Source organism: Ruditapes philippinarum, unplaced genomic scaffold (assembly GCF_026571515.1).
Source record: "Ruditapes philippinarum isolate M1 unplaced genomic scaffold, ASM2657151v2 ctg10704_1_1_1_1, whole genome shotgun sequence".
Lineage (NCBI taxonomy): Eukaryota > Metazoa > Mollusca > Bivalvia > Venerida > Veneridae > Ruditapes > Ruditapes philippinarum.
Genome location: NW_026853103.1, coordinates 1 through 16007, shown reverse-complemented (window position 1 = coordinate 16007; position 16007 = coordinate 1). Strand labels below are relative to the sequence as shown.

General features: G+C 31.8%; 1 long non-coding RNA gene across 1 annotated transcript; it reads right to left on the bottom strand.

The window, feature by feature from the left end:
• Nucleotides 1–1965: 1965 nt before the first annotated feature.
• Nucleotides 1966–6723, bottom strand: LOC132734076 (uncharacterized). The gene is made up of 3 exons (XR_009626259.1): nucleotides 6625–6723; nucleotides 5108–5152; nucleotides 1966–2093 (listed from the first exon to the last, which is right to left on the bottom strand). It is a non-coding gene; the product is annotated as an uncharacterized LOC132734076 (long non-coding RNA).
• Nucleotides 6724–16007: the final 9284 nt, after the last annotated feature.

Below are 16007 nucleotides of genomic sequence, written 5' to 3'. Positions count from 1 at the left end.
TTTTTAAAAATCCATAAATTAACATTGTCTTCACCTTCCACAAACGTGATGTCTGGTGAAAGTAGCACATTGAACTGTACAGATATGTCAAGATGGCTTAAAGTAATATTGAAAATATGAAACACTATGTTTGACGGCTAAACTTTAAAATGATAAAATCGGCAAAGAATATGTACATGTATTGCGAAAGGATGAACTTAAACGCCAGTAGACACTGCTTAAAGCAACTGAGATATTAAAATGCATAAAAAATAGAATGCTTCCGAGAAAAATAATGAATGACTATAAATCACAATAAGTGTCCCAGTGGTTAGACTTTAAGCCTGATAATAAATCTAAGGAATCAACTGAACAGCTAAGAATGAGATAAATAAATATGTCCTTACCCCGGTTTTTGTTCATATGGTAATATCTGGAATGAAACAATTTGAAGTGTATTCTTAATTACATTCATGATAGGAGTATGTTAGGGTTATATTATAATTGCACTGTTCGGAATTTTGCTTGTAAATGCTTAGTTGTTGTGCTTTTTTCTTTTCATTTCGTTTTTTTTTTTTTTGATCATTTGAACATTTTTCTAAACATAATTTACATGCCTGTAAAAACTTTTTCCTGTTAAGCAATTCTTGATTTCTTTGTAATCGATATGATGAAATGGGATAAGAACTCCTATTTAAAAGACGGTTTTTGCGTCAAGATTCGCTACAGCAATGCTTTTTCTATGTATGTGGTCATCCAACCAATCGGAACAATATTAACTATATTTCTGATTTGCTCTCATGTTTTAGGGTTTAGATTATTAATAATCAAGGATCGGTCATTTACATGTACCATTAAAGTAACCGAGGTTCCGAGAGGGCAAATTAATTCAGTAAGAGAAGAAAAAAAATATTACTAAAAATTTCATGTCTAAGATTTCTTATTACTATTAATCATGCGATCAAACAGTTATAGTATATCAAACGCGAGTGTAATGTGGAAATACCTTGGTCTAGATTTCATCTCAGGTTTTCTCGAAAGAAAATGATTGCGGCCCTCGATGTCGCCCCAAGTCATTTCCACATTACAGTATCGTCGCTATACTATGACTATTACATAACGCAAAGTTTGGAATTGTTCTCTATGTTCTAACGTTTTAATTATGTTTCCTTAATAGAATTTTAACATCGGTCAACGTTGGAACACACAGTAACAACGAAGTTTTCAGGCGAAATATTTTAATTCTGTAAACTTGTAGTGAAGTGGAACAACATTTTATCATTTCATGAAAACATACTCTATAGTCAGGTAAAAGTGTTTACTTAATGTTTTTGTTTGTACAAAGAATTAATTTTGTTTGACAATGAAAAAGATACATGAAGTTTGAATTTTCAAAAATAGCTGAAAAATGTTATTATTTTAACAGAAACATGGCAGGATAATGGCGTACGCGACGTTATTGATGACTTATTTTTTTCAAAATTACCGAACTTGGTCTTGTCTGGTCTATATTATATGTGATTTTGATTGAAAACGGCTCTGTTTCATGTAATATAAAGCATTTTACAGATACTTTTTGGAGACAGGCTTACTTACTTTAACACGTTTTTTCTTTATCTTATTTTGTATGTTTCTTTTTACAATGCAAGATTTTGTAGTATAAAGGACTTAGCTGTAAGATCAGTTCAGACTAAAGTTGTTAAATATTTCTCATTTTCCTGTCATATTACTATGTTTGTGACATTGAAAACAGTCTAATACCTTTTCAGAGTATTGTTAAATGGACATTTTACAATAATTTTATCCCAAATCAAACACGTCTCACTTCAAACATGTTCATAATTTCAGGACAAGAAGTCAAATCAAATGCTAAGCAGACATGTCAAGATAGTGACATAGACAAGAGGAATTAATTTCAGATTTATCAACATGCACCTGTTTTGTTATAGAAAGAGAATGCTTACAGAAAAAGTTTGATTTGTTAAAAGTTTAGCCTCTTGAATGTTTATATACAAGTGTACAAGGATTTGATCTACTAATTACCTCAGCTTTATCTACACCTACGGAATTGTTTTCACCCGACATTGGCTTAGTGTTATCTTTGATTATTCCGTCTGAAATTGATGATAACAATCATTAATTGAAAGTGTATGAACTAGATAAAACAACTACAAAATATTCCTCATTACATTATTATAGCTATAAGAGCTCATCTTTTAATCTTAGCTTGGCATGGGTAATAATGATAAACGTTAAAAATGGTAGACGTTCATAAAATAAGTTACCTACATACCATTAATTATCTATTAATCGTGGTAATTCAAATAATTATGGAAAATGATGGATATCTTCAAACGCATTGATCGCAATAATTCAACACTTAAGCCAAGTGAACTAAGACTATATACAACAATGTTCTCCCTATGAGAATTTTAGCATAATGATATATATTATTTTTAGTAATGTTGTACCTATATAGTAGTAACATATATAGTAGTAATTAGGACTCTGGGTTTTCATATAATAAAACATTTAAAAGGGCAAAGCAATGTAGACATAAACAATTATGAAAAACACCTTACAAAATGTATGCTATAGATAGTAAATTTGCATTTTTCAAGCTTTAAAAGTGATAATGAACGCTTAAAAGCAAAGCCACGGGGGAGAATCACGCCGTTCGTTACCGCAAACAAACAAGATGTTGGATGCAGCCGAAAAGTATGATTTTCCTTTTTTCTCTCTGAAATTCTGAAATGCACTAGTGCAAAGGTACAAACAATAACTTTCTCCATAATTTTGCGGTGACAAAGTATTTTATTTCATGTTGTTTAGTCCGTACTTCATCTGAAATGCGCGTCACCAGATACGAAACGAGAGAATATCCAACGGTTTGATCGTGATAATGTTCAGTCCTAAAATGAATCTATGTAATGTGTGCGGGAAAGGATTTAAAAGAAGTCAAGCCTTAAGACGTTCTACATAGATTTACAACGGTGTCAGAAAAGCTAAGACACATCACCAGCAAACATAAGAGCAATAAACCCTTCAATGTCATCGGATACAAAAATACCTCTATTACATTTTTATGAAGAAAAGTATTTAGATTAGTTATGAAAAATGAAAAAAATATCTGACTTCTAACACAGCGCTGTCTTCATCAAGTATTATATGAGAAGAAGCTTGTAAGTACATTATCAACTCTAACTCATGATTTAAGTTTGGCATACATTGATTTGATTATTTTCAGAAATTGTCCACTTAATTAAATATTTTTTCTAGAAAATGCGTCCAATAATTTTTGATGCTGAATACTGTCAACGCAATGGCAAAAACCTATGTAAATAAAATATTATCTATCCCGTTTCTTCGATAAGTATTTCTGGTTCAAAGACATTAGAGTAAAAACAATATCAGTTGTTGAATAGCCTTTACTAAATCCAGCCTGAGACTCATCAATTACATAGCAGCAATCACACCATTTAGTAAGACGGATAGTTAATACAAAAACAAATAATTTACATAGGGAATCTAAATGGAAATACCTCAATACTTATTTGAATCTCATGTAAAACCAATCTTACGTATTGGAGTTATAAACCGTTGACTCCATTTTTCTTGGAAGTTTCCGTTTTCAAAAATATCATTAAAAAGAGCATTTAAAAATGGTAAAATTATATTAATAGAATGTTTGTACATGTCTAAGCCATGTTCCACTTATACTTCAGCCATGGTGACATATTCTCATCATTATCAAAATTATAGTCACTTTGACTACCTTTAAAAGGGAATTAAAAAGGCAAATAATAGGAAGATGTGTGGACTCGGTATTATTATCAACTTTAGATATGTTACGTATTTAAACAAACTACGACTAGCTGCCATATAATCGACACTGGCTCCATTATATGCTAAACAAGTATATTTGCAAGTTTATTATATATAAAAAATCCATTAAAAACATGTATACCATATGTACAACATAATTAAAGAAATTATAAACCAAAAGATCGTGAAAAACAGAACCCCTGAAGGCAGTCCAACAAAGCAAAATGAAAATGTTACAGACCCTGTTCATGGGCGTTAATGGAAAATGCAAGTTACCGACCACGCCCCCTAGCACCAGCTTAAGCAGGATTCAACAAAAAATGATGTAAATTTGAATTAAGAACGATTAAACTCTGTTTGTATTTTTTTAGATAATCTAAACATAAAGCATATTTAAATCATCTGTCGGGTATGGCATATTATCACCAAATATGTACAATTAATTATCATCTAACAAAAAGTAATTGAAGTTTTTTATACGAGAATTTAAATCTCCCGCCAAACATAAGTCTGCATCAGGATATTTACCTTTACTCTGACTAAAATTTGTAGTCATTGTTATCTTCAATCGAATAAATAGGTGAGTATTCTGGAGATACAGGTCTAAGCAAATAAAAGAATAATATTATTCACGTAGATTCTGCACCAATTAATAGGACACTTTTTGTATAATCCTACGCATGAGCAACCAGTCTTTAACAAAATCCGTCACGCTTCCGGAACCACGCATTCTTAGATGACGACATATTACTTTTTTTTTAATTAGTGGTTTCATATGTAAAGGAAACAGTGAATTTGAGAGAAGAAGCCGTACTTTATATCACGATAAAATTGGTGGAAAATTCTCTCGCTTGGAATCTGTTGACGCGCATTTTAGATTAAGGATGGGACGAAAAAATAAAATCCTGTGTGCCCGTAAAATTGTGGAGAAGTTTATTGAATTCACATTTACACTAGAACATCACGAATTTCAGATCAAAACAATTGTTTGGGTAACGAATAGCGTGATTCTTCCGCAAAATAACCGATTTCTACAAAGCAGTTGGCACAGCCATATTTTTGTATTGGCCGCATGAAGAACATGTACGCGTGATTAAAATTGAAGAATAGCGTCGACACCATGCTAAAGGTTAAGACATTTTATATATTCACAAGAAAAGTATATCTGAACCGGATTCGTTGCAGCAATATGTTTTCGGTCGGCATCGTACACTATCTTTAACGAAAATGTGACTGTAAAATCTTTCAAAACATACCTTCTGAACGGTTTTACATATTGTTTAATATAATTTATGAGTTTTACCTTGAATGTTTTTTTCGTCCTGTCTACGTTGCCATACGGGGTCATCTAAAACCAAATATAAGATACCACTTACAATAATAGTTTATAACTGTAACTTGTATTGACAGAATCGATGTTGTATGCTTTACTTAGCTATATAATGACAATATCAGCATTTACGTACTTTATGCTTTTAAATTGATTACTGATTTATCCGTGAAAATTATATTTAATAATTTCACAGTGAAAATTATAAAAATTATGAAACAATATCACACTTTTCAATGATGAGACTACTTTTTAAAGATTTTCCCCATGTGATACCTCTATGATATTTTAGCTAACAATTCTGACATTGTTAGGGCTTTTTTGAGATGAGCTATGACTAACACGATGAAATAAAATTTCATCTTACATCTTAATTTTACACACAAATTACCAAATGTCTTCATAATATATATATTTCATCGAGTTAAATATATAATAAATAAACAAATAAATAAATAATAGCTAGATTGCGATCTGTTCATATACATGTTCATATATATATATATATATATATAGATAAATAAATAAATATATTTATTTATTTATTTATTTATTAATAAATTTATTTATTTATTTGTTTGTTTATTTGTTTGCTTGTTTAACTAATTAATTAATTATTTATTTATTTATTTAATTAATTTATTTATTTATTTATTTATTTATTTATTTATTTATTTATTTATTTATTTAATTATTATTACTGATGAAGCTTGTTAAAGCGAAACATTTTTCTTGATAAATTGTGTTATTTTTCATCTTTTTATCCTATCTTATTTATTCATTCGCATTTACTTTGTTCAAAGTTTGTTCAGACTTAGTTTAGTGTAGAAACTAACTCTAATGTTTTCAGACATAAATGCTTCAAGGCGTAAACAATGTCTTGTGTGCGCAATACTTTTTACATTTTTATTATTTTGTGATATAATGGCGTAATGTTGGTTTTCGTTTTTCATGTGTTATTGTTAAAGTACACTTTTGTCTATACAAGGTGACCAACAAAAGGCCATCTTTTTATTGTGAAAAAAACAACAACACCTGGTGTTGTGAAAGACATTGCTTTGTTAAGCATTGCAACATATCTTATTTTACGAGTATCACTGCAAAATAAATAAAATAATAGAAAAGTACGATAAGCTGCTATTTACGTTTACCAACAATCTCGCACAGTTTTCCTTTGAATGGAATTAATGATATCGTGCCAACATTATAACAACGGTCATTTAATTAGGTTATTTTAAATTTAACAAGCATGTTTATATTTATTGTAGAAACAAAACCGAATTTAATGAGCTTTAAAATCGTTAGTATTTTTGAAGATTCTTTGGAAAGATCTGAAGTAGCAAAGCTAATCGTTTAAGTATTTAAATACAAATTTATTAATTCATTAATTTTTAAAAGCTTTGTTTTTTCTCGCCGGCAACACTGGTCTATATTATAAGTTGTACTTTGTTTTCAGAAAACCTGGTAAAAATACTTTTATTTCATTTTACCGGTAAAACTACCATCGTTTGTGTCTTTGACTTCTTCAGACTTCTTTTTGGGTGAATGGGCAGTTTCTGGTGGTCTTCCTATAAATATCAAAATTGGATTTAAGGATAAATGTTAATTTACTACCAATATAGCAATTCAGTACACTGCATTCTCCATTTTCTTCAAACAAAATGGACATTTATCAAAACATCCGTGTAATTTCTCCTATGAGTATTCATCTTTCAGTCGAAACAGAAATGGACTTACGTGTCTCTCCCTAGTTCCTAATTGGTGAACTCGATAGTTATAAATCAAAAACATAAATTTGCAAACTTGCGATCTTCTGATCATTATTGAACTTTAAACAATAGGCCTATTGCACGATGACATCACAAGCACCTGCTGCCAGAATTTAGCAGATTTACCAGTTGGCAATTAGAACCAATATTTATATTCATTATATAGCAGCAGAATTTTTAAATTCTAATTACTTTATTATTAGTGGATCGATCTTTTAGATTCTTATATCATTTGAAAGTTCTTTATTTTCATATTTTTGAAATATAAGCAGATTTTCATTTTTTGCTTTAAAAAAAAGAAAGCTCAGAAATTTTTCAACTGTTATTTCAAAAGTTTTCTATTACCAAGTTTTCACTCCTTACCAAGAAAAAATGAAAACGTTTTGTAAATGTATCTTTTAATGTAAAAATATGAATAAAATGAACTTTCTAATGATATAAATTACTTAGCTGTTACATGAAAAATAAGTTTGTTATTATAGATATAAAATTACTATATTTTTCATTTAATCAGCCACCATATTTTTTGCCAACCATCTGAAAGTTACCTTATCTCTTTAATTATTAATATATTTCATAACAATAACATGTAACTTGCCTATATGATTTTATCACAGTAACAAATGTTGTATTTCGCGCATACGCATTCTGCGTAGGGCAAAAACAAAATAACGATGACTATGACATTTCAAATCTGTTAAAGATGTGATTTATAGTTATATGTCACTCAGAAAACAGTAATTTTGGTATGACTTAAGCAGTAAGTAATTAGAACGTCAATTGTATCTGTAACAGATATACGAAAATATATGAGGGAAGAATAATTTAATGAAAAATAAACGCATGTACAAAGTCCTATTTTTCAGATAGCAGTAGACGAATTTTCCATCAGAAATTTAAATTGAAACAGCAGGGTGTTAACTACCCGTGTATGACAAAATATTGCATAATTTGTATTGTACATGTGTACACTTCCTTTGTTTAAATGTATCAGCAAGGCAGTAAGTATCAAACAGATTGAGATATGACCGGTTGTTTATTTCCATTTTACTACGTTGTAATATACAAGATTAGTTATACAACCGGGACGTTTTAATACCATGACATTGTTAATTAAGTAAAATGATAAAAATCGTAATCTAAGTAGCTTTTACAATCTCATCAATGTTTATTGATTTTGTAAGTGACAAATAGCTATAGTATGACTTGCATTTACATTGAATCGGACGATAAAAAGTTATTTCACAACCCACTACTCATTTTAATTTCTCAATATTTAAAAAAAAAATATTTAAATATATTTATGTGATTTAAACAATTTCTGTTCGGCATCAGTCGCATATAGGATACAATCAGGTAAACTGAAAACTTAAAATGCATTGTCACGTGTTCTGACTTTTTCAGAATGATACTTAACATTATTAAAATTTCTTTAGTTTTTATATGAAATATTTCAACAAAAGTTATGTTGACCTCTTAATTTGCTAATACATATATTCCATATTTTTACAATAATGTAAATGTCAATGTCAGGTCCGTGGTCGTTAGAGGGAATTCTTAAAGCTCATTAAATAGAATATGTAAACCATAGGAACTCTGGAACAGGACCGCATATTGCGGCGCATAAATTCGAATCCATATCGGCTTTACATATTTGTCCGACCTTTGAATATATTTTCATATTATGCGAGCGGGTGGTCTTTAATTATCTAATCTCAATTTAATATAACCTGTTTATCACACACCCGTGCCGATTTTGCGACTCCGTAAATATGGTATTGCACGGCCGTGCATATATTTTGACGTGACGTCATTAGCGTTATACAAACATAGTGTAAAGACGCGCTAAATGTTGGCGTTATACTATATGCGCGTCAATGAAAAATGACTCTTATTTCACTTTAAACTGTATTCATTTTTGGTATGTGATAAATAGAATATTAAGTTCGTGTAAAAGTTCATTTCTGAATTTATTGCACGAGTTGAATTAAATAATATTATGCTCGCCAGAGGCTCGCATAATATAATTTTATTCAACTCGTGCAATAAATTCAGTATTGAACTTACACTCATTCAATATCCTCTATTTATTTAAAAATCAGTCAAATTTACGGTATATTGAAAAGAGAAAAAGGAGTGACATCCGCCATTTACCGCAACGTTCGGCGTAAGTTATTCCCCTTGATATGCTTGATTTTTGTTTTAATTTTTCTAGTAATGAATACCAAATGAGTGACTAAAACATTTATCTATGGATCATGTTTTAATATTCCTTTTTCAGATAGGCAAAATCAGTTTAACCATACTACTAAAGTGTCTGTTTTCTCCATGTTAACAAATCTAAACACGAATACGCCCGTTATAATGCCGCCTATACATGTCAACACGTGTAATCAATAAACCGTGAACGTTATATCCGGACGATACATGATAGTTGACAAAAATAACGGGAACAAAGTTCTGAATAAAATAGTAATCAATTGTAGCCAAAGGGGAAAAACTCATGCCGGAAATGTTGCGGCGAATGACGTATGTCACTCCTTGTCTTTTTTATAATACCGTAAAATTTGACCAGTTTTAAAAGAGACAGATTGGGTTCAATTGATATTATATATTTTGAGGCCATATACTCGGATAATACTAAAAGATATTTAGATGTAGCAGAAACGTTTTTAAAAACCGTTACACGATCGGAAATATGCGCCGTAATCTGTGGTCCCGTTCTCGAGTTCCTATGGTACGTTTATGATAATTATTTAGTGACGCAGCAGTACACTATAACGATGCATCTTACTTAATATTTCAGCAAGAGTATTTTTTCGACTAAAATTTTTGTCAAGTATATCGAGAGAAGTTAAGTTGCAATGCTTTAAAAAGTTCTCATCTTTGTCAGTAATTGTTTGTCAGTTGTGCAATAACATCTACGGAAGCGTATCAGGGCCTAAAGTTGGTGAGATGTTTTGCGCTAATTCAACTTATTTTTTTTTCGCATTGATAAGATGTTTTTGCATTTGTCAATAAAATTTACTGACAAAGATGAGAAGCTTTTAGGCATTGCAATTTAGCTTTTCTCGATATTCTTAAAGCTTTTGTCTCTTAGACAAAAATCCTGTCGAAACGTCTTGATTTGACGACTTTGCTTAAATATTTAGTAAGACGCAAAGGCGTTACTCGCATTGACAAATGGCTCATGTAATTCAAAAAAGTTTTGTTTGCGATGATTAAAAACTTCTACATATTACGTATTAATCATAATGTCTTAATGGAACGTTTTATGTATTATGTATTAATCATAACGTCTTCGTGGAATGTTTTTGGTCAAAACGAGAAGAGACAAGTTGACATGACGTGAAACGTTTAGATAAGTGGAGGCCCTGATAAGCTTCCGTTTAGCGTCTTCATGAAATGTTTTTGGTCAAAACGAGACGAAACAAATTGACATGACGTGAAACTTTTAGATAAGTGGAGGCCCTGATAAGCTTCCGTAAAGTAAAGTCAAGTTGGCACGGAATACTCGTGATTTTTTTTAGTTTTATTAAGTTTTATGACTATTACATACAACACAGGATAAAGATCATTATTACCGGTATATTTGAATTATTAGATATTAAAACAAAACAATCTTGATATTCCATTTCATTTTCATCTAATGTAAAATTTAAAAACAGGGGGGGGGGGGGGGGGGGGGGGGGGGGGGAGAAAAGGTTTGACAATTTGTGAGGCTCAATTTGTATGGCATCCCATTGACTTTACCAACTTGGCCATCGAGACATTTTAAATTCTATTTCACATCGCTTCTTAAAACCCTGATTTACCCATTGAAACAAAGGTGGTAAACTTTTGTGAACACAAAAAAAATGCAACGTCACTCTCACATTATCATAGCGGCACAGTATTTAAAAATGTTTATTGATTTCCTATTGATGGATGAATGACCCAAATGCGGTGTTTCTCATGCAAACAGAAATTGTACTGTCGATTTCCCCACAATGAGGTTGCAACATTTTAGGATTATACAACTAATTTTAGTTTTCTGGACACCAAAATAAAACCGGGAGTTGACACGAAACACATTTAATTTACAAAATGTAGTTATTTTTTAAATGAATGTTTTTAATGCAGCTTTAATCTTTTTCATGCCCTTTTTATGGCAAACTTGGCCACAAGGCTATAAAGGCTTTTATATTTTTAAAAGCTGTTTCATAAAAAAATGCTACTTTTTACCTTAAACTAACTCGGATTTGCCTGACTTCTACTATATTTCTATGTTGTGCGATGCCCTACGCAAATTGCGCATGTGCGACAAAATACTACTGAGAGACGGATATTCCGATCCGAACCGCAAACATATGTCAGATATTTTATTTGCATATTCTACCATTTTTCATTATATTTCAAATTCTTTACCTTTATTTTCAATGGAAATTTATATCATTACAACCGTAACTACTTTCTTACAACAGCGTATGAAATTACAACTTCATTCATAACGGTAAAATGACGTCATCCTTAGCGTGCCGTTGTACAGCACGTCACTCTTCTGGGACCCCCCCCCCCCCTGCCAGATGAAATTTCCGGCATGGGTAAAACTAACGGAAACGCCAGTCTGATACATGTATGCAAGAAAAATACTTCTTGTATTCTTCCTTTCTGGTTTTGACATGTGTTATCTATGGAACAATGCAATATAGTTACGATATAACATCGCGTTTTCACCATTGTACCATCGTGTTTTTACCATCGTACCATCGTGTTTTTATCATCGTGTCATCGTACCATTGCGTTTTCACCATCGTACTATCGTGCATCGCGGGTAAGGACGAAATAAAAAATCTCAGTAGATGTGTGGTGATAAATACTGCAAAAAGAGTCAGTATTTGCATTTAGTATGTAAATAATTACTTTTTGAATCTTTAAATTTTGAATCATTTTACTTTCGTTAAAATCTCACATTTGTATTTCTACATTTTTTTCAAGCTTGATTTTCTTCAAATATTCTAGCCAATCTGAAGGCATGGAGTTAGAATATTTAAAAAGGGGTGTTCAAAAATTGCGCTAGCTGAGTTAACAGTTTTACTTTACAAGCCTTAGTTTTGTTTGTTTTTGTGTACCCTGATTATGACACATGAAATTGACCATAGATATGCGATTGCGATCAAACTAGCTTTCATTTACTACTTTAAAGAAATTACCAATATCTCTGCAAATGGCCATTTACTAATCCAACATAAAATTTGAATCAGCGATGACAGACAAATGACCAAAATAAAAGAAAAAAGCTGTAATGGCATTTGTCCTCTTACATGAGAACTATTGCTATACAATGTCGTAATTTCTACAATAGTTCTTCATTTTTTTACTTTTAAAGGTTTTCAAAGATTAATTTAAAATTCGCATAGGGTCAGAACAATTGATTTTACATATATTTAATTACAGTAACTGGAGCTTTGAATTACCAAACTATGTAACCAAGTGACCATTGAGATCATTTAAGATCACATTTTAAAGCCATATAGAAATTTGTGAATGTCAAAATAATTTATAGCGATCGTAAATCAGATGATTTTAAAGAAAAAAAACCAGTGGATGCTTATATGATGTGTAATGTTATTAAGCGCACACATAAATGTTGTTGTGGTAATGTTAAAAGCCGTCGGAAAACAGGAAAGAAAGAATTTGAAGGCATGTTTTACCATAGGAGCAAGTTATTTAAAAAATACAACTACAACTAACTAACTACATGTCCATATCGGGAGCAATAAGTTTCTGTCAATATTTCATCTTAAAAGCTTAGTCTAGCTTCATTTACATTTGGTTGTACGAAACTTGAACTTATCTTAAGAAGATGGACCACCTCATACTCATAATTGTTATGTCTGATTTAAATCAACATCATTGTTCTGATGCTATGTTTTTTATAAAAAAAACTATAAAACGGGTGCCTCACATTCAATTGTTTGGTCAATGTACTAAAACAATGTCAAATATGTTTGGACTAAACGTGACACAAGTTGAAAACCGAAAATCTTGTCAAGGGCGAAAACTATACATGAACTAGTTGAAAACTGCAAAAAATATACTAAGTCAAGGGCAAATAACTCTTACAAAACTAAATGCAAGGACCGGTTGAACCGGGTGATGCTCCCCGAGTAGGTTTTGGACTCAGAAAATTATGAAAAAATGAACAGGGCAAAAGCTCCAAAATTAGGCAAAAAAGAGTTATGATTCTTTCCACAGCATTTCTATTTATTAAGATCTATCTACCTATAAAGTTTTGTGTTGATATCTTTTATAGTTTCATAGTTATGTCACGGGTAAAGTTTAAAGTGTAAAAATGAACAAATGGCAATAACTCAAAAATTAGGCAAGGCTGTGTTTAATGACTTTAACGCTGCACTACTATTCAATGAGATCTATCTACCTACAAAGTTTCATGTAGATATCTCTAATAGTTTTAGAGTTATGTCCCTAACAAAGTTCAAGTATATAAAATGAATAAAGGGCAATTACTCCAAAATAAGGCAAGACAGTGTTATGGTTTTTTAACAATTCACTTCAACACGATGGAATCTATCTACCTACAAAGTTTCATGTTAATATCTCTTATAGAGTTGAAGAAATGTCCAAGACAAAGTTCAAAGTGTAAAAATGAACAAAGGGCAATAACTCCAAAATTAAGCAAGACAGAATTATGATTCTTTAGCACAATGAGATATACCTACCTACAAAGTTTCATGTTAATATCTCTTATAGTTTTAGAGTTATCTCCCGAACAATTTTCAAAGTGTAAAATAAACAAAGGGCAATAATTCAAACATTAGGCAAGACAGAGTTACAGTTTTTAAGCTTTGCACAATTTCTTATTGAGATCTATCTATCTACAAAGTTTCATGTAGATATCTCTTATAGCTTTAGAGTTATGTCCCGGACAAAGTTCAAAGTGTAAAAATAAGCAAAGGGCAATAATTCAAAAAAAATAGGCAAGGCAGAGTTACGGTTCTTGTGCATTGTACATCTACTTAATGCGATCTATCTACCTGCAAAGTTTTCAACCGGTTCAAAAGACACAGGCCGGACAAGAAAACATGCGGACGGACGGACGGACGGCGTTCCTACTGAGTTGACATTATGGGTTTTATTTCTTTGATCTCCTTCGATCTCTAAAACCCCATAAGCAACGTATTTGCACCCCATAAGCAACCTTTTCCCCACAAGTACCTTCTGTACGGATGGAACATGGATATTCACCCAATAACGTCACTTGAGGTCGTACGGACAGACGGACAAAGCGGCGACTATATGCTCATCTATCGGGAAGCACAAAAATCCACACAAAAAAACCCAGAAAAATTCACATGCTGATTCCTGAAAATTTTCATGACCCTTGGTCAAATACTGTTTGAGGTACGTGCGACACAAGTCAAATAGCAAATTATTGTCAAGGACAATTACTCTGACGACGAAATAGAAAAATCAACAAGCAAAACCGCAAGTGCACAACTTCGCATGCTGATCAACATTCAGGTAAACATTATATACCCTAGGTCAAATACATTTTGAGCTACGTGCGACACAAGAAAAAAAGGCAAATATTTACTATATCCTGGGCAATAACTCTACAAATGTAACGTTTTAAGCCACACAAACCCTGCAGGTGAAAAGCTACCTCACGACCGAGGGTAGATTATGCCCTTATAAATTAGATAGTTTCTTATAAGTTAATTCACCACCTTTACTTTTGCATATTGTAATGCTCATTATGAGTATCATGGCGTTCCACTAACGTCGTAACATAACTTTCCACTCCAAGAAGTCTCGTCTCGAGACATGGTTTAGAAAATCTGTGGGTACTCCGGTTTGGAAGGTGTCTCCATCCCACCGCTGCCACAAAATGTAGCGATTTAAGGCGCACAAACCCTGTCTGTGAAAAGCTAGCCCATCTCTGACCTTATACATGGGATATTTTCTTATATGTTAATTCATCACCTTTAGTTTTGCATATTGTAATGCTCATTATGAGCATTATGGCGTTACTAAGGTCGTACACAAAAACTGAATAAACAGGTGCACAATTACAAGTATTAACCAATATTCCTGTAAAGTTTTATGACTCTAGGTCAACGGGCGACACAACATGTCGACGGATGGATAGAAGGGCGGACGGACGGCTAAGGGTAAACCTAAATATCCAATAATACATGAAGTTGGGGCACACTTATTGATAATGATGTACGACAGACATTAGGAAATCGTCAAAGTTCACCTCACTTTTTGTCAACTTGAGCTCACATGGAATCTGTTTTGTCCTAGATTGTTCTTTCACATCCCAGGAAAAGAAATACGTTTCTCTTTGTATTTGTTATGTCATATTCAAGTATGCATATTTTAAAATCAATTATAGTGAACATGTGGTTAAAAATTTTTAGGATTTTATTGATTGAGGTAAAACAATAATAATATGTTTTACGGTTTTCGTTGCCGATTTTTAATTCTGAAAGGACCACATGTAATTACAGGAATACTATATTAACTAAGGAAGCCAAAATTACTAAGCTAACATGTATGGAGTGTAAAACTTTAATTAAAAATCCTTTTACAATATCTCTCGTTTAACCGATAACATATTCCTTTGGGCCCAACGTCTCATGAGAAACCACTAATGTCTCTGCAATTTGTGTTTCTGAACGACGTAACAAACAATTTATCAAACTTCACTACAAAGGCATCCTTACAATGCCGACTGGTAAAACAACGCTTAAGTCTAAAATGGAATGTACACTGTATATGAAAAAAATTACAAATGTACAACGAATGACGGACAGCTCCTAAGTTTTTATTCAATAACTGCTTTGTGAAATGTGAGCTCAAATAATGAGCAGAATGCATTCATACGATGTTAATCAGGAAACCTTTAATGTAACACTCTTAAAGAGTGATGGGAATCAATAAATGGTCCCATATTAAATGATGAGAAGGGTTTGAACGTAAATTGAATAAACTAATAATGTTGAGAAATAATCAGAGATAGCATTGCCTTTATATTACGTAAACTTTTCAAAACATGTTAAAATGTGATTTAAGATACAAGTACTTGATTCATATCA